Raw genomic sequence first — 24254 nt, forward strand, 5'->3', positions numbered from 1 at the left:
TTTTAATACAAAAGTAATAGATTGTTTTCTCATGAGCTGCTGTTTAAAGCCTTGTTTATAATAAATATTTATAAGTATTTATAAATAAAATATTAATTGTTTAAAATGACATTTTAATGTGGCGCTACGTGTCCAACGAACGCTCGGCTACATGATGCAATCTCAGTTTGGGATTCGTGAACTCAGAGGCAGTAACGACAAGCAGTGAGAGTGCTATGAATAATCCCTGTGTCAAGGGCCTTCAATGAGTTGAATAAAAGTAGTAGTAAGTAAAGAGGCTACACCAAGGGACAGTATTCCCCTATCTGTAAAGCTATAGAAATGAGTAATGACAGTGATCTGGATGGAGAATTGTATTTAGACATTCATGGCTTTATAGGTCTATGGCTGGTAGAATTACAAGTCGGGGTTCTGCTGACAATGAGAGGAGAAAGAAACCATTTAAATCAAGAGATTAGCTAACACCCTTCATTTTCTGTTCACGACCGTGCATCAACATCTTTTGGGAGATACAGAACAGTTGAAGAATTAGAGTCTGAATACAAGGGACCCAGAAGCTTACTACTGACTTCTCGTCAAGACCGTCCTATATTTTTGTCATGTCACGGAGTGCCAGGCATGTCCCAGCCCCAGAGCAGCTGCACAGTTTGAGCAGGGACTGAGTGAAACACTTGGTGGGTTCCTTGAGAGCAAAAAGGAGAAACTCCAAACATTATTACTACTTTGTTTAAATGTGTATATTGTCAGAAGTGTTCTTCGAAAGCACTCACCTTTTGGCTAAATCTACTTCCTGTGTCACGAGAGCAGACAGTTGGAATTTCAAATGTAGTTATTAGTTGAACCCTATAAAATATACCTCTCTATCTAGGAAAAAGCTTCGTGTGCAGACAAGCACATCATATCTCAATACCACTAGTTTTCATCAACGAAATATTCTGGAGGCCTTCACCTTCCTATTTCACCTCTGGGCTGCTCAAAAGAATTAACCCTATGTACACTGTCTGCCAAAAAGAAACCAAAACCACATTTTCATTTCTTTTGTTCCATCTTAGTTGTAAAGTGTTCAGCACAGGCTGTATGCTGGGTCTGAAAGAATTATGGCCACACAATACTCATGACAGCTGGAGGAAAGCACTGTGTTTGGATACAAATGACAAGTGTGGTAAGGTCCACAACGCACCTTCAAAGGGTGCCAGTATCAATTACCTCCGAGCGTCTCCAACAGCTTCTGACAGGGCAGTGAGAAAGTACCATATTTAATCTACTTAAAGCTAGACCAGACAAAGTGCTAGAGAATATACTGTAAAAAAATCTGCGTCGGCAAGGGCAGGGATGAGATGATCTAATGCAGAAGATCTTTTCTGTCTCTGATTTTTAAGACTCTCTGATATACTTTTTACAAATAATGTGTCTAAGGAACAATTGTGAACACTTCTTTGGATCTAATACACCAATAGTATAACTTGTGATGAAGTTCATTGCATAGAAGGAGCACACAGAAACTGAAATAAGGACAAAACAATTAAAGAGGTAATTTTACTGATCCTATTCGAGAGTTTGGAGGAGGGTTTATTTCTGGGAAGGTTCTTTCTCCTGAATTAATGTCTTTACATATGACATTCTTGGTGGAATAAAATAGGAGAGAACCACATAGAGATACCAATATTTGGGGTCATTATTTGGGGGTCAGACTTTCCAAGCAGGCAGCCAAAACACAATCCATCATCATGACCTATTTGCCTTTAATAAACACCTGAAACCACAGACAGGCCTTCTCAACAGCCTGTTGGAGCAAAAGGGCCAACCAAGAAGGGCAGCTTATGGGATGCTGGTGAAGGATGTGAGTCACCATGTTGAAGTCAGTACAATGACTCACATCTTTCTAAGCTGGTCATGGATCTAAGTAGCTTGTTGAACTGGTGGCCATGTATGGAGGCATGGGATTTGTCAAAGTAAACGCCAAAGTTCATGAGATGATTTTGAGAATTTGACCTTTCAGCCTACTATGCTTTGCAGCGTAAGCCAGTCCTTGACTCCAGTGGGCCTTATACCTGAACTGAATGTGGCCTGACAGGGGCTAAAATTTTTTGCTAGAGACTTCTTTGAAGTCTACTGTGTTGCTGGAAGGTGTGGAGATATATACAAGCTGGCAATTAGCTTTTGGGGTAACTAGGTCAGTTAAACGCCACTTACTGAGTAATAAGACCTTGCACCACATATTGCTGCCTCACAAAGCTATTACTAGTCACAAGAAACCACATCATTACATGTGGTCATCTGCAAACCTCAAGGAGGATCTCTGGAAGGAGGGAGCTGCTGTTTAAAGAAGTATCAATGAGTACACGCTGAATAATTTCACTCCTTTTATGCACATCGTGCCTGCTTTCTGTGGTCAAGAATTCTCTTGCTTCTTTACAGTGTGCAAAAAGGAGTTTGGTTAGTGGCTTGTGTTTGTTGAAGGGATGTGATTAGCATACAAATAGTTGATATTCAGAGGAATTCATATTTAATCAAACTTGGAAAATAAACCAGTGCAAGACACTTAACTCCCTACTATCTCCACCACCTTCAGTCATTTCTTAACTCCGAGGTTTGCACACTGGAAGCAGGTAGGGCTCCGGACACTGGGCAGCCCCCACCCTCCCACCTCCTCCCAATAAGCAGCACCACAATTGCAGACTGACACCACTAAAGCACAAGGTTGTTTCTCACAACACAATTTTCAGGGCGGCATGCACAGACAGAGACTGAGTAACAGACATGTGACTGAAATACCTGCCATTCTCTCCTCGGTATCACCATGAATGTAAGTCAGGTACCCAAAAAAATGACAGAGTGGAAATATATTGCTAAACTAAGACAAAACCTTAAAAGCCTATTAAAGGAACTGTTCCCAATTACTTTGTGAAGTAAAGGAGTATTGGAATTACCAGAATTGTTGGTGAAAATATTTTCAAATCAAAACAATAATTGACACAAAGACAAACAAAAGGAAACTTCAATTTTGTGCTCTTCCTGACTCTTTCTTCATCTTCCTTAAGTATGAAATTTAGCTTTGAGATGATTCAACATGTGCAGAAAAAAATATTTTAAAAATCCACTAGTTCTAATCCTTAATTACCTGATTTCATATAATGCTATTTTAATATCATGATAACTTTGTCAAGCGATAGAGAATATGCTTCAAGAACTGACCTGTTTAGAAATTTCACACAGAATTTTCCATTGCTATCTCCACTTGATATATTTTGTCTTTGTGATACTTCCCCTGAAACCCTGACTAGCTAAAGCAAACTCCCTCTGACAGAAGGATTTTTGAAGCTGTTATTTTAATCTTAAGGTTTACATACCCGTCAGAGGATAGCACGTTCATAGCCTTTACTATTGTTCACAGATCCTTTTTTCCAAAGTCTACACATAGGTCTCAAGGGTTCTTGCTCCTCAAGGCAAATTGCCTCTGAGTGTTTAGGTTCACCTCCAGCTCCGTATTTCTTTTACTTTTCATATGCCTCTTTCTTTGTGGTTTTCTTCCTCTTTTCCTTATTTTCAACTCCTGACCAGGACCCTTAAAGGAAAGAAGACAGACACTTAGATACCATGGTGATGGGTGACCTTATAAAAACACAGATAAATAGACAGGGGTATTGTAATGTTTCCTTCACACTGTTTGACTGGGCTACAGTTGGGTGAAAACATTTGTTGTACAAATAAAAGAAAACCTTTCAAACATTACTTTGGCCCAGTCTTGTTCCCAGTGATGTAGCTGAGGATAGGACCTGTGTCCTCATGGGCTCTTCACCTCGTCAAGGACTGAAGACTAGTTAATGGAGAGGCATCAATACAGCTGATTGATTCTTTCATGCGATAGAGGATATTGTGCAAAGATTAGGAGCTTTAGTTTAGGCAAATTATTTGGGGGTTTCAAAACTATAAGCTCACTCTTTACTCTCTCCTGACCTTGACCATGGTGATTTCGTATTATCATTACAATACATTTCAAAGTGGTTTTAGTACTTTAGTTGGAACTGTCTTGTGACAGCACAAAGAACAATTTCCAGAAAACAAAGGAAAAACACTAAAAATTTTCTTAAAAGAGGAAAAAAAAAGTTTAGGTTTTATACTATGTTTAAAAGTTTACTTGTTTAAACTATGTTAAGCAAAGATGTTTAAGTTCAACACCAATTGTAATGATACAAGTATCTTCTGAATTGAGGCTGCAATATAGTACAACGACCTTAAAAATATTTAACAAACCACAGGTCATCTCTTTCAATTCTCCCAAGAAGCCTTTAAAAACCTTACACATACAAATAACTCTTTGCTCATGCAAATGAAGCTGGTTTTTAGCAGGCAATCTTCCTCTTTCTTCTTTTAAAGAACCCATACAAATTAGCAAAATTATTTTTCTGGGCTCAAGAACAAGATACTGCAGCTCCTGTGCTTTGGAAAATACTTCATCTGCATTGCCCATTCAGAGCCCTGGAGAGTAAAGCATTGGAGCAGCCAGAACAGAGCATCAAGAGGTGTAGTTTGTGACAGCCTGGAGAAGGCAAGAAGGAGGGAGGGAAAGGCAAAAAAAAGAAAAGACAGAGAAGCAGCAGAAGCTGAAGGAAATGGCCCAGCCTGTTTTCTCTGAGAAAAATCCAGGCAGCCCAATGCAGAGGGAATGCAGCAGGGCTATTCTGCAATATTTGGAGGTGAGGAGATGAGCCAAGTAACAGCCTCGTGAAACACGACTAGAAATTCAGCCAGAGACAGCATTGATTTTTTTTTTCTCCTCCCTCTATCCCCCCGGCACAGAAGAAGATATATGTGTTTAGATCAACTCATGCCCTTATTGAGTCTTGAGCAGAGAAGGGTCTGACTCAAGCACTTTTCATGCAGTCTGCAGGATTCCTGCACATACTCTGGGCAGATTACTGGGATAAATTAAGACCCAGCCGCTGCCCTTAACCTATAAGACAATTCACCCCCATTGTATTAAGTGGTTTTAAAAAAAAAAAATTAAAAAAAAATCCAACAGCCTTGCAACAAATCTTTCTAACTGCTAGGTTAACACTGTGCGTGATGTTTGTATGACAGATCATGACGGGAGGTGACAGACTTTCAGACCTTAGCTGAGAAGTAAGATCAGCTGGAGGTAGATGATTTCTGTCAGTAGGTGAGCTTCATGCAGCCAGAAGAGTGATGACCTGAAGTTACGGAGGGATTTTTATTTTCTTCTATATATCTCTCTAGGTGTACATGTTCAGGTATTTTTTTTTACTCCACAAAATAGCTGAAATAGAGCACGGTGTTTAAAAGCATGAATTACAAATGCCTTTGATTTGCTGGAGGAGACAGAAAAACTGATTATGTGGAATTTGGACAGTGGAAAAGACAACTGCCCAAGATACAATGTTCTTCCTGACCTAGCCCTGTCCTCATCTTTCATCTCATTCACACTACATCGACCCCTGCCTCCGCTCCACACGCAGTGCCAGTCTCCACTGTCCATTTGTCAAACCTTCCAATGAGCACCTCCTATGTCATGCCAGCCCCAAGGCACGGGATGAGTTTCCCTGTAAAAATCCACAAGGTCAGTGGCTAGATTATCCTGCTTTACATCCCTCCTTAAAACCAACCCACGATGTGACCCTTGGGCAGCGCAGGACATTGGCAAAGCAGCTGGTGTGCCAACATGGCTGCTGAAGACACGGGCTGAGCTCTGCTGTCATGCCCTGGGGCTCCCTCACTTGCTCAATGTTCACCAACACTCACTTTGAGGCCCAAGCCCATACATCTGCATCACTTTCTGGACAGCCCAGGTTGGGTGCATGCTACCTTTGGGGCCGTTCCTCAACTACATGCTTCCCTTTGCCGCAAAGGGGCAATTTCTCATTTACACACTGGTGCAGAAGAAAAAAGAGAATCAGGGCTGTTATACCACTCCACTGGCACCCTTGCCATTATGCCACGGTGGACTTTTCCTCTGGAGTTGGTTCCTACTCTTCTTTTAGGCTGTCACAACCCTGCTTTTCTCATAACACCTTCTCAGTTCAACAAATGTAATTTCAATTCAATGAGCAGAGCGCAGAAGGAAAGAGGACTATGCCCCCACAAATCCAGCATATAACAAATGACTCATCTGAAAGGCTTGGGCTCAACTGATGACACATAAAGACGAAACTGTATTAAGGTTAATGAACTTCAGGATGATGATTTATACTAAAGAAAATGTAACACTTTATGGCAGCTGAGACAATGTTTACTCCTTTTCATTACTTTCCTGAGGACAACCTGCATCAAAAAAAAAAAAAATGTCTGACACAAAAAGCTGTTGACAAGCATACAAAATGGGGCATAAATACTAGCTACTATCCATAGCTATACCCAGGAGACCTTCGCAGAGTGTCTGAATACCCCCTGCTCTTTATTCACTGTAATAAGTGACATGTGCTCCCTTAGGCCCAAAGTGCAACTGAACTTGTGGGAAGACACCCTTTGTGCACCTGCTGCCAAAGTCAGAATGCCACCTTCTTCCACACATTAAGCATGCATCATTGATACTGCTGAACTGTCCACAAATACTCTTAAACCTTAAAAAAAAAAAGTGAGGGTTTAAAATTCTCTCTATAGATCCAACATGTTCCAAGAGCTAATTAATTGCTGCTGCTACTTGCTGAAGGAAAGAGCCATGTGTTTGTGCTAGTCATGTTTCTGATAGAAACATCTGATTTTGTTGTTGTTGATGAGAAAATGCTTAAGAAAGGGCATCAGAGCACTTTTCAGCATGGCTGACAATATGGCTCCCTATTTGTTTGCTCTTTTACCTGCTACCTGCCAAAACCCAGCATATGTTCTGCATGGAGCTATGCACGCCCTGCTGTATGGCAAACACCCTTTCTTAAAGATGATACTTTACACTGTTTTGTGTGTGTTTGAGGAACATTGCAACAAATATTTTTTTCTGTGGGGAATACTTCTGCAGATACTGGATTGAAGACTGCTCAAAAAACCCCCCAAACCACCCTACACAGATTTTACATATGTAAGAAATAAGCACAACAGAAACACATGCTGCCAGGCTTTCCTGTCACATGCACCATGGTTGCAGCCCCCAAACACCAGTTCTGATCGGCTGCTGTACTCCTCTAACATTACAACATTCTCCTTTTTCCTGGTTAGCGCTTGAGAACTGCAGCACTAATTCCTCCTGGTTGCACTGCCAATGACTGTACTGGAATTAATCCATGGAATGAAGTGAATTCCATCTATTTTTTTTTAGGCATCAAAATCCTAACATTGATCTTTCAAAATATCAGCCTAGGTTTCCAGAAGATGAATAGCTATCTTCAGGCGGTGTTGGTCCAGCAGTGTCTCTCTGACCTTTGGACTCGCTTCCCCCACAACAGGGACACCCAAGGGCAAACACTAAGGGCAGCAGCCAATGATTCAGGATGTCCTCTAGCAGTGATCTTACACTCTGTAAACAAATGACATTATTAACATGCCCAGTAGAGGCTTGGTTTTGGCTCGTTCTCTTTCTTATTTGAATTAATTCCCAAATAAGACCATTTATGACCTTTATCTGAAGCTGTATTATGCAAGCCAATGCTTATGCAGCCCAGTGTCTGTATTCCAGGGTAGGAGACACCAGGAGCTAAAAGGACGAAAGTAGGTTTCTGCTCCAAAACAAAGTAAAACCAGGAAATGCCTTCAGACAAATAAATCACATTTTCAAGTCAACTGCAATAAGGGAAGGGGGGAGTCTCCATGGCAGAGGAAAAGGTCCTCCATGAAGCCAGAAAAACTCTAGATCTGGCTTACTCAGAGCAGGTTTCTGCCACTGCTTTTTCTGGCAACACCGAGATGCAAATGAAACAACAGTTTTAACACAGGCAGGAAAGAATCTGAAGAGCTTACGCCAAACAGCAAGTGACAGTCACAAAAGTGACTGTCAGCTTAGTCAAGACTTAAATCTTTTTTGGCTTGTTTGCAGTGCTGTGATTTCTGTTTCCTCCGTACAACAGCAAACCGCGACGCAGGAAGACTGGGAAAGATATTCTGCGCAGGACATCCAACACCCCAGTTATCCCAAACTTTTATAAAACATTTAATTTAATGATAAAAGCAAAGAAACTGCAACACTAGATATGGGCAACACTTTGTGCAAGCCAGTTTCTTGCGGCCAGAACCAGGCTTCAAAGTGCAACTCTGCTACCTACAGTTATTGGCTCTTTGTCCCTCTCACCCCCCAAACACCCAGCGACCGAAGGCTCGATGCAGTGCATTTCTAATGACCTTGCCGTTGCTCTTCCTGCTGTAGCGTGGACTACTGCTATAAATTTGGTTATCTCTCTCTAAAATTTGATTTGTTCTCAGTTGAACAGAAGCACAGAATTTCCCAGCTGAGTTACACATTACGGGAAAAAGTGTTCCCTTTTGGGTTTTTCAGCCTGCCATATTTCAGTTCGCTTCACTCTCCACTTCTTGTTTTGTGCTGCTTTCACATCTCTTCTTACTTGCTCCATTCTGAGGAAAACACATTTCATCCTTTTCCATCTGCCATTAATTATTCTCCCTACCCTACCCAGAAGCTACTGTAACTCTCCAGTATCCTTACGGAGCCGGAGTGCCCTATGTTACCTATAGCAATGCAATCCGTGGGTCTGTGAAACTCTGATTTATGTATTTCTGTGTAACTTATTTCTTCCCTCCTGAACAGTCTTGATTAATCATGCTCAGCATTATGCAGCTCCTTTGCTCATCCCAATATTTAGATGCTCAACCAGATTCTAATTGAAAAGGCACAATTTTCACAGGAAAAAATCCTCTTTGCCTTCTAAAAGGCCTCAGTGGTAGGTATTGCTCAGACACCCTGTCGACTAGCCCTCTTTAAAGAGAAATACTACAATATTTCAAAAGCATAAACGGATGTCTGAGCTTCCAAATGCTGTTGAGCACATCCATAGGTGTTTTATTGGAAGAGACACAGGATCTAGCAGAATCAAGCCCTGAATGGACAGAGAAGAAATAGAAGCCCACTGATGGAATCACAGAATAATTATAAAACTTCAACTGAAAAATGTTTTTTCTATGAGGACTATTTTATTCTTAAACACGAGAAAATAACACAGAAAATAGACATCTAGTAACAAATAATAAAAGTTAATTTTTCCCCACTTGATGCTGACATTATCTGGTTCTTTGCCAATAGAGAGTTTTGTTCCACAAGAAAACAAAGGAAAGCCTTAAAAAAAAAAAAAAGAAATTATCAGCAGTAGGCTAAGGCAGTAAAAGGAAATGCTGAAATTACAGCCTGTGTGTGATACTTTCTGCCCACATGCGTCACTGAAACAAACATTCTAACAGGGCACAGTCTAACAGGACTCAAGCAACGACAGACACTTGTACAGAATGAACTGAATAGTAGGCAGAATAAAATAAATCCTTTGAGGTGGGACATAAACCATGGGAGGTTTAGTTAAGAGTTAAGCAGATCTGTCCCCACGGCCAACGAGAGGAGGACCACAGCTCTGAAAGCCTCTATGGTGGTTGGTCCATGCTACGCCCTGGGTTTTTCTCAGAGCACCTGCAGACCTTGTTGGTCTGGTGTGATGGTGCTCAGAGTTTCCTGAAAGCAGGCCAGAGGTGTTCACGTGCAACCCCTGAATCAGTGAGTCAGCTTTTGTAATGTTATTTTAACCAAAAGAAGACGCGAGGGTGAGGTATGTGCTTGTGGGAGGGAAGGGGGGTGTGTGTGTGCATGAGAGAGAGAGCGAAAAAAATAACCATTTTAACTAGAAGCCCTGTCTGTACCTTTTCACTTAGTGACTTAAATACACAGATGACTATAGCTGAGGGATATTAAATGTGAATCCTGCACAGTACATTTTTAGGAGATATAAAAATCCAACGTACTGTAAAATTTATAGCTTCCTCTCCCTCCCCAAAAAAGGAAAAGAAAAAAAATCTACTGGTAGAACATATAAATTTTGCTGAGGCTCTAAAAGGTGTCATAAAACCTCCCTGCCACAGATTCAGTTGGTGTTACAGTAGGTATTTCTATAATGCAGATTTGTAATAATTTGGGGTTTGTACATTGGGTGGTAATACTGCGGTGCTTTAGGCAATATGCCTATAATGTCCAACACAACAGAATGCCTGTTGGGTCTCATTTCATGTATATAAATTATATATAATCTGAACAAACACGAATGGTGGGACCCATATATAAACAGTCTTAATATTTCAACACCTACATTTCTTTATGAACCTGGGTGGTTAGAAAGGTGGTTGCAAATGATTATTTCTTTACCAAGTTCACATGGAGTAGTTTGCTCAGTTTAATAATAGTCTATCTTGTTCGGGCTGAACAAACTGGTCCCTGTGGGGAAAAAAAAAGCGGGGGGAGTAATAAATCAATAGCCCAGATGTAATCTTAGGTGTCTAGAATGCAGAGAGGGATTTTGGAGCATAATGGCACTGGTTGTCTATTGTCATTCAGACATGAGCTGCATCAGAAAAGGGCTTGTGGGAACCTGATAAGAGTTGGTCAAAAGTGGGCCATAAATCAAATGCAGGCAGTATTCTGCTGATTTCACACACACGCTCACTGGGGCGGGGGGGGGGAGAAAAAAAAAGATAGGAAAGAAAAGGTGATAGATCTGCAATTTACTGCTTATCACATCTGCTAGAAGTTTCATAATACAAAAGCCTGACCTTCAATGAATAAACACCCTACTTGACTACCTGTTTCTGCCTAGAAAATATGGCACTCGAGTCTCCTAGAGCTCAGAAATGTGGCTACGAAAATGATGTGACATCTTCAGGTTTAACAAGCTTCTTTGTGTTGCTAACAGCTGAGTAGCTGTCACTTTAGTTACTACTAGCCACTTTAACTTCAGATGCACAGTGTGTATTGAAAGGAACTAGATACTTATTCAAAGACACTAATAGCCTATGGGGAAAAAATAGTTCATAACACAAGGATTATGGAAAGAGCGATGTGCACAGCTCCTTTACTTACAGCTACATTTTGCTTCTGCCTAAAGAGAAAATAAAAACCAGCAGCAGCAATACATTGATTAGAGAGAGCTGTCCATGCTGCAGTACAGGTACCTCTGCTGGGATTCTGGCCACACCAACATCCACAGGTGACTGGTGCTACTCATTTACTTCAGCCCTTTGTAAGGGTCATTTGTCAATTTTAACCTGGATTCAGACTGATACTTCAAAGCTCTGGCACTAGCTATTTCTTTAAATGTTGCACATTCATTATTTCAAGACCAAACATTTTAAAATATTTTTCCAATTTTCCCACAGATTGCTAGATCAATGCAATTTTTATCTGATATTTCATCTGATTTCAGTTATACCTTCCTAAGGACTTACTGCAGATATTACCTATTGCTCAAGTTAAGGTCCTATATTTTGAACAAATTGGGAGTGCCTGAATTACTGTATTACAGGAAAGATCCTAATAACGTGAGTTGGCAAGCTATCCCTTAGCAACTCCAGAAGCCTCACAAACGTTAGCCCACAGAAGACAAATCCATTCTCCACCGCAGTGTCATACAAAGGGAAAAAGAGTATGAGACTAAAACAAAGCCCCAAAATTAACAAAAGCCTTTCCCAAGGTGCTCGCAGCTCATCTTGCCTACGCTGGTCTGTCAGATTCCCAGTCCCTTAAAGGTTGTCCTGGCTTGAGACATTTGCTGCAGCGCAGGGTCAATCACTGCTTGAGAATAATGAACTGAACACTAAAAAGATGGTGCAAAGGAGTTTGAAATGTTCATTGCCTGGATTTTGTTATAGCAACTTTATTGTTCTCTGGGAGAAATCTGCCCTTGCGGGTTCAGGGTCCAACCAGTCAGCGCACAAGTAAACACAGAAAGAGGGAAACAGTGGGACATTGGGTAGATCACTCATGTGGGGACCCTTTGCAAGTTAAACTACTCATACTATATAACCAGTGCAGGGAGTGCACAAGACAGTCCTGGCACAGCGATTCTTCCTTCAGCAGAAGGGACGGCACTGCCCCCAGATACCCCACAGAAACAAGCTTTACTTTTCCTTGCTCAGCTGCTGTGACTTTGGTATATTATCATGTCTAACACAGCTGTTGGTGAGAAGACAAGAAGGGTACCAGCCTATTTAGAAACCATTCCTCACAACCTGGAAGTAGAATTAATGAAAACATCTCGGATTTTGATCCTAGTACAAGTTCTCTGCATGCTTGCTCGTCTACTTGCCACTGCTGTGCAGGCTTCGCTGTCGGAGAGGACAACGGTTATCAATCACGTCAAAGCGCTTTAACCAGGCAAGCAAGCTACAAACACCTCACAGAATTTATGTCACTGGGGAAGAGTCATTAATTTGGATTTCCAGCTTCCTGCTCAGGCAAAATTAAAAAACAAAATATTGAATATAGAGTCGTTTGATTTAACGCACACAAATAGGTAATTGAGTATATATCTGCTGACCTTCCCTAAGAGGAAGGGCATAAATATTCCGGCTTGGTTTTACAAACCAAACAAACTCTTATAATAAGGAAAAAGCAATTTAATTATTTTATATATATATTTGTTCACCTTGGTTTGCTAGGAGAAAGATTGATTCCTGTGTTAAAAATTATGTTTGGAAGGGGGAAAGGACTTTAATTTGTACAAAGTGCATTCCGGGAATTAACATTCTCTCCGTTTGAAGGAGAAAAACTGTGCCATTAGATTTCATTGATACTAAAAGAAAAAGGTTGTAGGGTTATTTTGGTTTGGGGTTTGTTTTGTTTTTTTTTGGGGGGGGGGGGGCACATTAATCAAGGTTGCTGGGGGGGAGTTAGATTTTAGTGCTTTACCATGCATGTGTACACCCTTGTACCCTCTCCACGTACATGGATGCACATGAATAGGTCTACAGCTTTATTCTGATAGCCTAGCAGTAGCAATAGCAAGACTTTGCCAGTATCACTCTAACACTCCTAACTGCACGTTAAAATTAGAAAATCGAGTCATTCTGTTCCATGCACAAACTGTAAATTCTTATCCTTCCCAAATACAAAATACCTACTTCCAAACCTCTTAAGTCCAGTATTATTCCAAACACAGACCTTCCCCAGCAGCTGCTTCTCCTGCCTTCTGACGGCCCCACTCCTTCTCCCTCTCTTCGAGGTGTAGTATCTCAGCTGAACACTCTCAGGACAACTCCACAGGCCTATTCCTTTGTCCTCCTGAACCAGCTTCAGTGAGGTTTGATCCAGTTTTCTTCTACAAACCCTACCTTCAGAAAGTTACCCAGAAAAATGCAGGGCCTCCTATAAAGGACTACTTAAGGACTTCACCCATTTTCAAGTCCTAGTAGTCAGAGGGACTGGCTGAAAAATTCCTTTCCCAAAACAACTGGTATATGCTAATCTTGGCAATTCCCTGACAACTTCAGCTGGGGTCCTTTTTTTTTTGCTAGAACAAGATCTTGACTGCATTTTACTATTCAGCAGCTTACACTGAATTAAAAGAAAATAAAAATCTACAAACCATATGGAGGAAACACGGATTAATCGATGTAGGAAGCTCACGTTATACGTACGTGCTTATTAGAAAAAGGCTGAATTAGAAACACTGCGTAGCTGAAACAGCTGACTCATGTTGCTACAGATTGAATCGAGTCAAAGGCACTTTGGGGCTAATGGAAATATGTCGTTCTCCCAGCCCTAAGCTAAGAAATATTTATGTATTATCACAAGCTTGTGTCCTGCAAAAACCTCAGCTGAAAGTTAATTGCTCTGACTCTCTCTGAGGCCTTGGGTTGGTCTGGCAATCCCACCTTATAGAAATTCAACAGATGTCCCTATACGGAGCTGTCTGGGCTCGTGCTATGCCCTTACGTCCGAGAGTGCACTTTGAGGCAAAATAAGGAGAAAGAATGATCAAGAGGTGGAATGACTGTGAAACACAGAGCAGCTCACAAAAGGGAGCTTAAAGAGAGCTCTTCCCAGGAGGAAGGAGAGGATAATTAGAGTTTAGTGAGAGTCATTCTCTTCCCTTTCAACGCAACTCATAAGGGATATGTGTTGATTATCAAATAAAAGATGATAATGCATTGCTGAGAGACTGTACTGTGCAAATATTCATTTGAAAATGTTTACACTACAAATTTAGCTCATTTCCTGCATATCTATGCACAGATGGTAATTTCCTCAGATTCAAAACTGGTTGAGAAGAGGGGGAAAATGCTCACAGAAATGCTAGCAAATTCAACGGGATCTCTACCAGCAGCACAAACATTTTGTTTCCTGACTCCCCTTCTCTCCTTTTTCTCCAGCTTTCATTCTGTAAAATGGTAATTGCCATTACACACTTCAAGTGAAAACACTAGCAATTGCAAAATGTTTTCTAGCAAAAGATTCTAAAGCAAATTTTACACATTAAGAAGTTAATGAAAAATAGAACATTTTTGTTTTAATCCTAAAAATTAAAATCTGCTTCTAATTATAGATTATTTCAATTAGTTGCAAATTCCAGCCAAAGCTATCCAGCAGTCTCAGTTACACCTAGTATTTTTCCCCTATTAAGCTCCAAGTCAGTGGTGAGACGTGCATGGGAAATGTAAACTGTTGGATACTTTTCCTGGCAAAGTCAGACACATACTGTAAACCGATTACTCTTACCCAATTACTAATTTAAGATTAATTTATGTTTTAATTCTTCCGTAATTTGTTCTTCCTGTAGAACACATAAGCTCCGATCACGTAGTTAACAGCTATAACCTAATATGCATACAAAAATGATGAGGAGTTCACACTTGCTCCACCAACCCCAAGCGCTATCCGCCCTCCTCCAACCAAACTACTCGATTCATAAAAATAAAAATTATTCTAACATGTAGTGTAAATAATAGAGCTATTTTATGTCTGGACAACTGCTTCCTGAGAGTGCAGGTGCAGGACATACTTTCAAGCTCTTCTTCATGACAATAAGACTTTTGCAGAGGGTATTGAAGGTTATAGCTACACTGAAGAAACATGACTCCAGAGGATGAGCATTTAAGCTAACATCAGGGGAGTTGTCAACAACATTGACAGTAAAGCTTAGTTCTGGTATATTTTAACTTTGATTATTTCAATTTCTTCCATGCCCATTAATAAAGAGTGAAGCATACTGCAGAGAGCGGAGTAAGAGAGAGTATCAGCGTGGTAGATGACGTACGGTCGCAGTCAGAAAAGGGCCTTTTCCCACCATAATGAACTACAGTTCCCACTCTGCACTCTTAAAGTATCCTGTGCTCGTTTCAGTGAAAGCACGTGGACGTAAAAAATATTGCTGAGTTAGGACAAACAGCCTTACCAGCGGAACAGCGTGCTTTGGAAGTCTACACCATAATGCTTTGAAAGTCCTCCCGAAGACTTCAAGGAATAAAATCCATGCAGAAAGACTTTCCTTGAGCAGCAGCCCTCATTTCCACCCTGTAAAACATTTCACAGCTTGTCTCATTATAGCATTTGTAAAAACACTGTCTGAGAGCAGTGGTGCATAAATGAATTATTTAAGTTTTGCAGCAAATCACCCTGATCTTGTGTGCAGCTTCTTAATGCACTCTAAGTGAGCCCTAGGAGGCAAATCATAGCAGACAAGGGGTGTAATGTAAACCAAGTTTTATTAGCCACGAAAAGCCATGCTACCACATTTATTAAGTATCAAAGACAGTGCATTTAAATAAGTTTGATTTGGGAAATAATAGCCAACACTGCGTCTATCTTCCCTAGTTTCAAAGGCTTGCTTTTTTTTTTTTTAAAAACAACATCAAAACCAAAAATAGCTGTTTATTTTCTTGTCAGTTCTGCTAATATAACGGGTCCTCTCTATTTTGCAAATAGTAATTTTCAACAAACTACCATGTGTCACAAACAGTCTGCAGCTCTCTAGCCTTAATACTTTGCAGAAAAGTAAAAGTGCATTAGTATGTTATCATCCACTCCCTACCAGCACGAGCTCCATGGTCCTTGCTGCCCTTAGCAGCCTGGGAAACACACGCCCCAGACACCCCCCTAATATTTTCCTATTTTAGGCAGCTGCCTCTTGTATTGCTAACACAGAGCAGACCTTCAAAACCAAAACTATTTCTGCCAGAGGTCCATTTTTAATATTGGTATGAAATTTAAAAGGCAGCTTAGCAAAGCCTTCTTCCATACGTCTGCCCTTTCTTACCTCATTAATTGAATCTCAAGAAAAACCTAAGCGCTGCCTCACATGCCATACATTTATGGCACAAATCATCTTTTATCTTTGGCCAAGGAGATAAGTCCAAGTCCAGACAGACAATAACAATAAAAAGAAATTAAATATACCAAAGTACTCAATGGGCAGACACTCACTGATAAATATTTAATGCTCTGATAGCGCAATTTGGGTATTTGTAAAATGCAGCTGGTTTTCCTTTGTGTGAGCATCTCCATTGCTCTCTCCAGCCTTGGTCTGCTATAAAAAAAAAAAAATAAATTGATAACTTCTCCATGTGCCCTGAATGCTGGATGAAGAGGTAATGCTTAAAACTACCCAGGCAAAGCCACGCAGGCTTGTAGCAACGAAGTCCAAGTCCCCCATCCTTCCCATCACAGGAGGGAGCATAATTAGTGTCAGGAGTGCATCAGGACTCCTCCATTGTGTGGGATATGATGGCGGTACAAAAAAAACAACAAACAAGCCACCCAAACAAGCAAAGATTTGTCTCCACTGCTCTGAAAAGTCATAGAAGCTTACTACTACTACTCACTCTCTAGACTACTGAATCCCAGTTCCCTTTCTCAGAAATCACTTGTTTTATTTTCTTCTGCAATGCTGCAAAAGCAGCCAGCTGAAGATCTGGTGCCTGAGGAATGAAGGAAAAAGCTAGCTATTTTAGGCACGGGTCCCTGATTACCCCAGGGTCCTGTGTCATTCTCACGGATCTTCTGTATCTTTGAGATGGCAGGACACAGCGCCTCCTCTAGGTGTGCAGAAATGTCTGTGCAAATAAAAGGCTTTTCTCTCTCATTAGTTTAGGTGAGCATCTCTCACCAAGTAAGCTCTGAGCTCCAGAGATGACTATATTTGCTATTCCAGCTCTTTCTGTCCTCACCAGGATTTAGCAGCAGAAACAACCATGCTGGTTCTTTGAGCCTGAAATTCTGCAACATTTTTTTTCCTTCCTCTTTCCTTCTCTTACTAGAAAAATCTAGTAATTCTCCCCGTTTTTTGTGTGTGAAAGGCCTTTCTATGAGTGGCTACATAAACAGGATAACCAGAGTGATTTTAAACTGAAGAAAGCAATAATCTTTTTTCTAACTGAAAACTTCCTACCACTTTTCTCCTTAGGTATTTACATTTTCCAAAGCAAAAGGGAAAAACTCTTTACACTTTTTCATTAACTTGCCTTTTTTACCTTGCCTTTTTTTTTTTAAAAAAAATTGCTATCTCTTTCTGCAGAAAATATTAACTATTTCTGTGTGACTTTGAATCAACTGTATCTGGAATGGGGGCCACTAGACAAAGATTTAATAAAATTATACAGTACATAGTAAAAGTAGCAGACAAGTAGGCCTTCTCTGCAGCAGGACGCAACAGATGTTTCAGAGGAATGAGCAAGTTTCACTTACAGTCCAGATGTGTAATATATACAGAGAGCGCAATGGGGAACCCAAAGGAAAAATGATGCCACTTATAGCCGTCCATGAAGAGATTATTTTCCTATAGAAAGGAGCAATCAAACAGTTGTCCAACTACTTAAAACAAGAGATGTTCATCTTTCAGCCATCCACATTTGAAGAGGTGCTGCTGAAACTGGCCTGGGAATCCAACAGCTTTACAGGGCATATTGGCCAGAGCAGAATTTGCTTTCCACTATAAAACAAGCTATTGCTTTCCATACCTCATCACCACCAGAAAAACTAAACCGAACCAACCACACCACTGCTGATGCGTGGACACAACATGTAATTACAAAAAACGCCATTTTTCCCATCTGGGTTTTCTATTCCTCTGCAGTTAATTCTTACTCTTTATATTGAGAACTATTCCTAGCAAATACAAGGGGTAAAATATTTAATGTTCAAATATTAAAGATTTCAAAGTTCAGAAGAAAAGTTCATTACCAAAGGAAAGGATAAACAAGGAGATGATAAAATGGTCATCATAAAATATGGTAATAATCCCTTCAATGGCATATCTTGCTGTTGTAATTAACTAGTAATACATTCCTCCCATGTTTCATAGAGAGTTTTACTGCCTTAATATATAACTGGAGCTGTTTAGCAGAATCAGCATAACTCAATCATCATTTTCCTTTTCCATCTAGTATGACCAGGATTCATATCTACAGAGAAGTATTTTTAGTTCCTATCTTACAAATCCATCATGCTTTGATCAGTTATCAAGAGAATATTCAAATTACACCACCATGTTCAAGACATAACTGCTGTATCATTTATTGTGCATGTTTCCTGATAGACAGCCTTGACAGTGCATTCAGTCAATAGATATATCTAAGTTTGATAGTTAACTCTGTGTTTTATCTTTGTCGTGGTTCAGCCCCAGCTGGCAGCTAAGCACCACCCAGCCGCTCGCTCACTCCTCCCCCCCATGGTGGGATGGGGAGGAGAATCAGAAGAGTAGAACTGAGAAAATTCGTGGGTTGAGATAAAGACAGTTTAATAGGTAAAGCAAAAGCCACGCGCACAAGCAAAGCAAAGCAAGGAATTCATTCCCCACTTCCCAAGGGCAGGCAGGTGTTCAGCCATCTCCAGGAAAGCAGGGCTCCATCACACATAACAGTTACTTGGGAAGACAAATGCCATCGCTCTAAACGTACTCCCCCTTCCTTCTTCTTCCCCCAGCTTTATATGCTGAGTATGATGTCATAAGGTATGGAATATCCCTTTGGTCAGTTGGGGTCAGCTGTGTACCCTCTCAACTCCTTGTGCACCCCCAACCTACTCGCTGGTGGGGTGGTGTGAGAAGCAGAAGAGGCCTCGGCTCTGTGTAAGCACTGCTCAGCAGTAACGAAAACATCTCTGTATTATTAACACTGTTTTCAGCACAAATCCAAAACATGCAGCCCCATACTAGCTACTATGAAGAAAATTAACTCCATCCCAGCCAAAACCAGCACAAACTTCTAAGCAACTATTAGACTGCACCAAAGCTATGTTTTACACACCTCTCCCTTTCTCCACTGCTGTTTGTAGAAAATCTGGTAATTGGTATTGATTGACAGGTTGTTTTGGTTTTTTTAAGTGAGCATGAGTAATCATGTCAGATTGAGTTACATTTTCTAAGTGTTCCTAAAAATATTCTATTATCCTGATTATTTATCAAGGGAATGTGTTTGGTTTATAAATTTAAATTTCTGTAACACAGACTGTTTCAGGAAGACCCACCATCAGCAACTTCACAGCCCCTGGTCAAGGATGTCTTGAATATTCGTATTTTGTTTTTTTCCCTGAAAGAAAATACATGTTACTCAACTCTTCAGGCAAATTTCATTTCTTTAAGTGCAAATCAGTTCCCAGTGAAATTCTTCTCAGTGAAAAAGGAAAGCCAGGTCTGGAAAGTTAACCTGCTCCAAGTCATGTTCCTAGTGATTTTAGTAGCCTTGATTTTCCAGTGCTCAGCTGGAAGACATCTCAGAAGGCCAGTAAGCAGTCACTCCAGTAAGCTTTTGAAAACCAGCTCCTTTAAGATGTTTTCATCTAAACTCCTAAAACTCAGAGCAGCAAAAATAACTAGTCACAAGTGAAAATTACAGGGGGGCATCCTGCAAACTTGCTTAATTTTACCACAAATGGTGCTGGGTAAGTGTTGGTAAGATCTGGACTTAGCCTCAAAACTGACTGCATTTTATAAATACCCAAGCGTCAAAATACATAACTGCTAGGATGCTGGCCTTGCATAGGACTTGCTAGTGAGGAACTTCATCTCTTCAAGTTGTTCCAAATGAAATCAGTTTGATTCTGTATGTACACAGCGATCCTTTTTGGTGCGGTCTTACACACACATCAAAGCCAGAATTTTAGCTGTCTGCTGTTTCTGCAAGCACAGGAAATACACACACCATCTATAAAGCAGATCAACCAACATTTTCCATTTTAAAACACTGCTTTCAGACAATTAACATCACTTGAAAAGAAAATCTTCAAATTGGGGGTTTTGTTTTAAATTCAGATTTGGGAGAACTGGTGTTTTGATTTTGGGGTTTGCTGGTTTTATTTGCGTTCAGAAAAATATTGAGGTAGAAGCTGGGAAGTACCACGTGAACTGACTGGATCACCACTCCAAGTAAAAATTCATGAGAACTGGGGTTACAGACATCTCAAAATAAATGCGCAGCTCTCCACATTGCTTTGCTTTTCTCATGCTTAAAAATATTCTTCCAACCACTTAACTGTTTCATGCTTTGAAATAAAAGCTTGAAATTTGTCAGCAGCTGCTCTGGCATTAGATAAATGCCTTTTGGTACTTCATAAAAAGTTACCTAAAGTTGGTCAACTTATAAGCCTTTAGGGAAAAATAATAAAATCAGTTCACACCTAATCAGAAAATATTTCTTTGACTTCAGCAGCTAAATTCTCTCCTGCCTGCATCTCCAGTGGGTCGGCTTCTGTCTGAAGCTGCAGAGACAAAGCAGGGCTTTCCTTAAAATTTCTTCTTCAGGTGCCAGGCAGGGAAGTGAGAAAAAGGAAAACATCTCCCACGATCTCGAGGGTCTCCTCCTCACCGTTCCCATCGTACCAGCTACATACACTTCAACTTCTTTGCCAGTGAACAAGAGTCCCATAAATAACAGTCACTTTCTCTACATAATCCTGATTTATTCCCAGAGAGTCTATGTTCTACCCTGAATCCAGCCAGTATGAAAGAAATATTATGACTCTAAGAGAGGATCACATAGCAGACATGCTAGAAAGGCTAAATTAACTTCGCCATATTGGCAAAGGTACCACATTTGATATAGGTTTTGGCATCTAGCTTTTGAAATACTTTAAGGCAGTGTAAAATGGCTAGGTAACTGTGTAATTCCACATCTTTAAGAATATTCATTGAACTTCATTAGACAGCACAATCTATTTTTTCTTTTTTGTTTGCAAAAAAAAAAAAAAAAAGAAATCATTGCCCTGTATTCGACTTTCCATTTCAAAAGTTCTCACTAGCTTAACTCTGCTCTTATTTCAGCATTTAAAATTTCCACTGACTTTGGGGGGGAGAGGACTTATGTCAATGATGCATATTCTGAGAATCCCACTGGCAATACAATGAAGGGCTGAAGTGCTAGAAATATTACAAATGGAATATTTTAGTAACGTTGGTAGTGCCAATACAATCTACTTCAGCTTATGTTGCCATGCCATAAATATATCGTGGGATAATGAAAACTGCCCAGTATAGGAAAATGCCATTAAATAGTCTATTTTTGTCACTCAGTTTGCCCAAACTAAAACAAGGGGATGCTCAGCCCAGTTTAGTGCTTCATGAATCACTATGCTAATTTTTTAAAAATCTATGAAAATCTGGTACTACAAATATTTCTGAATGCACAAGTCCTCAAATTAAATTTTTGAAATAAATAATTTTCATCTTCATTAAAATAAATTAAAATATTTTAAAGTATTTTACATACATTTAATATTGACTGCTAAAATGCTAACATTTTCTATTTCATTTAGAAAAGGCTTTTCACTCTGAAAAGTCCAAAGATAGCCATACGTCTCCAATTTATATTCATCAATGTCTGAGAAATTGTACAGATAAAAACTTTTCATAATGGATGTAACACAATTTATATATCAAAGGTTGTATGGATTAACATGGATCAGAAAGTGTTAAGGTATAAATGCTTGCAGATTTATTCACGTTCCTATAAACTTCAGAGACAAGGCTCTAGTTCTTTTGCAAAGCAAAACCCAAAATCTATTAAAAGAAAATAAAAATCTTGTCAATGAGTTCACCACATTTCAGAAAAATCTCATCTAACGATTCCAAGTCCTTTTACAGAAACAGTATTTGGAGATATTAGTAAGTACTTCAGGAAAGAATTTCATGAATGGCTTCATAAAAATGAAAGAGAACAACACACTTCCCCAATTATATGACCCTTACTGTTCTCATTCTCTGTCTTTTCTTTAAGTGGCGAGGTTTTTTCCTCCCTTTTTTATAATGGTAATATTTTAAAAAAAAATTAATTAGGATAAGTATTGGGCTGTTTTACCTCCTACTTTTACAATACTGCACGACGACTTGTCTACGTGTGCTGTCACCCGCAGGTTTAGTCGTACAGGAAAGTCAGCCTGATGTATAAAACCTGCTGCCCTCATCCCCTCCCCTGTGCGCTCCCTGACCTTTTTTGAGCCATACTGAAAATATAAGGATGACTGACTATTGCTGACGATTTGGGATTTTTTTAAGCCTACAAGGAGAGGATGTACAGGAAGGCTGGAGTTAGTTTTTTGAGTCTGGTTTGTTTTATTATATTTCTGTGAAGCTTAGTTCATTAATACGATTCTTCCTATAAAAGTTCAAGTTAGTTGTTCACGAGCTGTCTGCAGGAGAGAGGGAGAGAAGATGCGAAATGAAAGTGCTTGGGAACTAGTACAGAAAATTGTTGTCAAATAGACTTGAAAATACACTCTCAGCAATTTTTGTAAGGGTTTCAGTCTAACTTTTTACATATCTAACATTATTATTCTTACTCAAAGAAAAGGGAAAGGAGATTTTCTATGTATTTTTCTAGTAATACATTATTAGGCAATAATGATTAAACCTGCTGTTGTTGCTTTAAGTATTTTGATGCCTCTATATCCCACATGTTAATTGTGACTAAATTACAGGTGCAGAAAAAAAATAAATTATGAATAATTTTTTTGGTGTGGCTTCACCTGGAATGAAGACAAAGCTGTCTTTGGACCAAGATGCAAGTGTGACCTCATGATTTCCTGGTGTTGGGAACTGCTAGCCAGCCTCCAGTGTCAGCCGCACCTATGTCAACTCATGCAATTCAAATTAAGCGAATTGAGTTATTCCAGATTTACATTACTATAACTAAAAGGAGAAGATGGCCTTTCAACGACTTTTACAGGCTTCACTGGAACGTGGATTTGTCATGTTTACAGGAATCTGATGTTTTCATGGCTAAAGAATAGGAATAATGAGGAACAAAAGGTATATATAGGTAGTCACATTCATATTTATGCTTCAAATATTTTGGGGATTGTCTTTTTATTTTTTTAATCCTTAAGCTCATACTACATAGAGAAGTAAAACAACACAAGCCTCATTATACTCATGGTATTCAAGTTCTGGGGCAGGAGGAAAATGGTGAAAAGTCAAAATATGCCTTGAAAAATCCCCTAAAATTCTCCAAGATGTGAAACCCACAAGACATAGGACACAGATGCATGCTGTCAATTTAAATGACTCTCAGGAAGACAATGGTAATAGGTCCTTGGCATATAAATATATTTTCATTAGTTAGAGATTGCAAAAGATCAGGGTTGATAAAAGTGATCTCATTTTCTCCTTAAAGAAACTTCAAGTTGAAAGTTAACTTTAAAGTTTCTTCAAGAAAAAATAACTTCAGATTTTAACATCCACTAGAAAGCAGACTTCTAAAGGTCTGAGGGACAGGTCAGGATGAGTGATTTAGTGTCACACACTACAACTCCGTAACCTCTGTGACTCTTGAAAAGAAGAGGAAGAAAACCAATTTTTCCCAAGAGTGGTATCTCCAAAAATTATGCATCTGGTACCCCCTGCTTGTAATTAGACTGGAACCCAGGCAAGTGACAAAGCAGAAATGAAAACACTCACACGCGCAATCTTTTAGAAGAAAAGTTTCTCAAGGGAAACATTGCCTGTAGATTAAATTCAACATTTGGAGAAGTTTCAGCCTGTATCTTAACCAGAAGTATTTTCAACTTTCATTTGCCTTGCTTGCCATTTGGGAGAGCAGGGTCTATCCCTACAAGAAAAAACAGATTATGAGACAGGTCATGCCTACAATCAGTTTGCTAAGAATAAATGTTGGCTTGTTGAGGAGACCCACACAATATACTCAAGTCCTTTGGATGGAGATGAATTCCATCCCTAGCACGTTTATTCCCTGTATTGAGTACTGGAGCCATATCAAATACAATTAGCTTCACTGTAACTCAGTGGAACTCATTACGACCAGATATCACTGAGGCCAAGGTCTTGGCTGGAATCAAAGAATAACAGGGGATTTATATGGTTACCAAGACCATCTATAGT

At 39.7% G+C, this 24254-nt stretch overlaps 1 long non-coding RNA gene across 1 annotated transcript in view; it reads right to left on the reverse strand.

Moving 5' to 3' along the window:
- LOC142601168 (uncharacterized) overlaps positions 1 to 24254 on the reverse strand; it is a 187994-nt gene that overhangs the window by 30473 nt on the left and 133267 nt on the right. The window contains exon 3 of the long non-coding RNA XR_012834801.1: positions 3351 to 3565. This is a non-coding gene — a long non-coding RNA (uncharacterized LOC142601168). The remainder of the gene's footprint in view (positions 1 to 3350; positions 3566 to 24254) is intronic.

Source organism: Balearica regulorum, chromosome 3, assembly GCF_011004875.1.
Source record: "Balearica regulorum gibbericeps isolate bBalReg1 chromosome 3, bBalReg1.pri, whole genome shotgun sequence".
NCBI lineage: Eukaryota > Metazoa > Chordata > Aves > Gruiformes > Gruidae > Balearica > Balearica regulorum.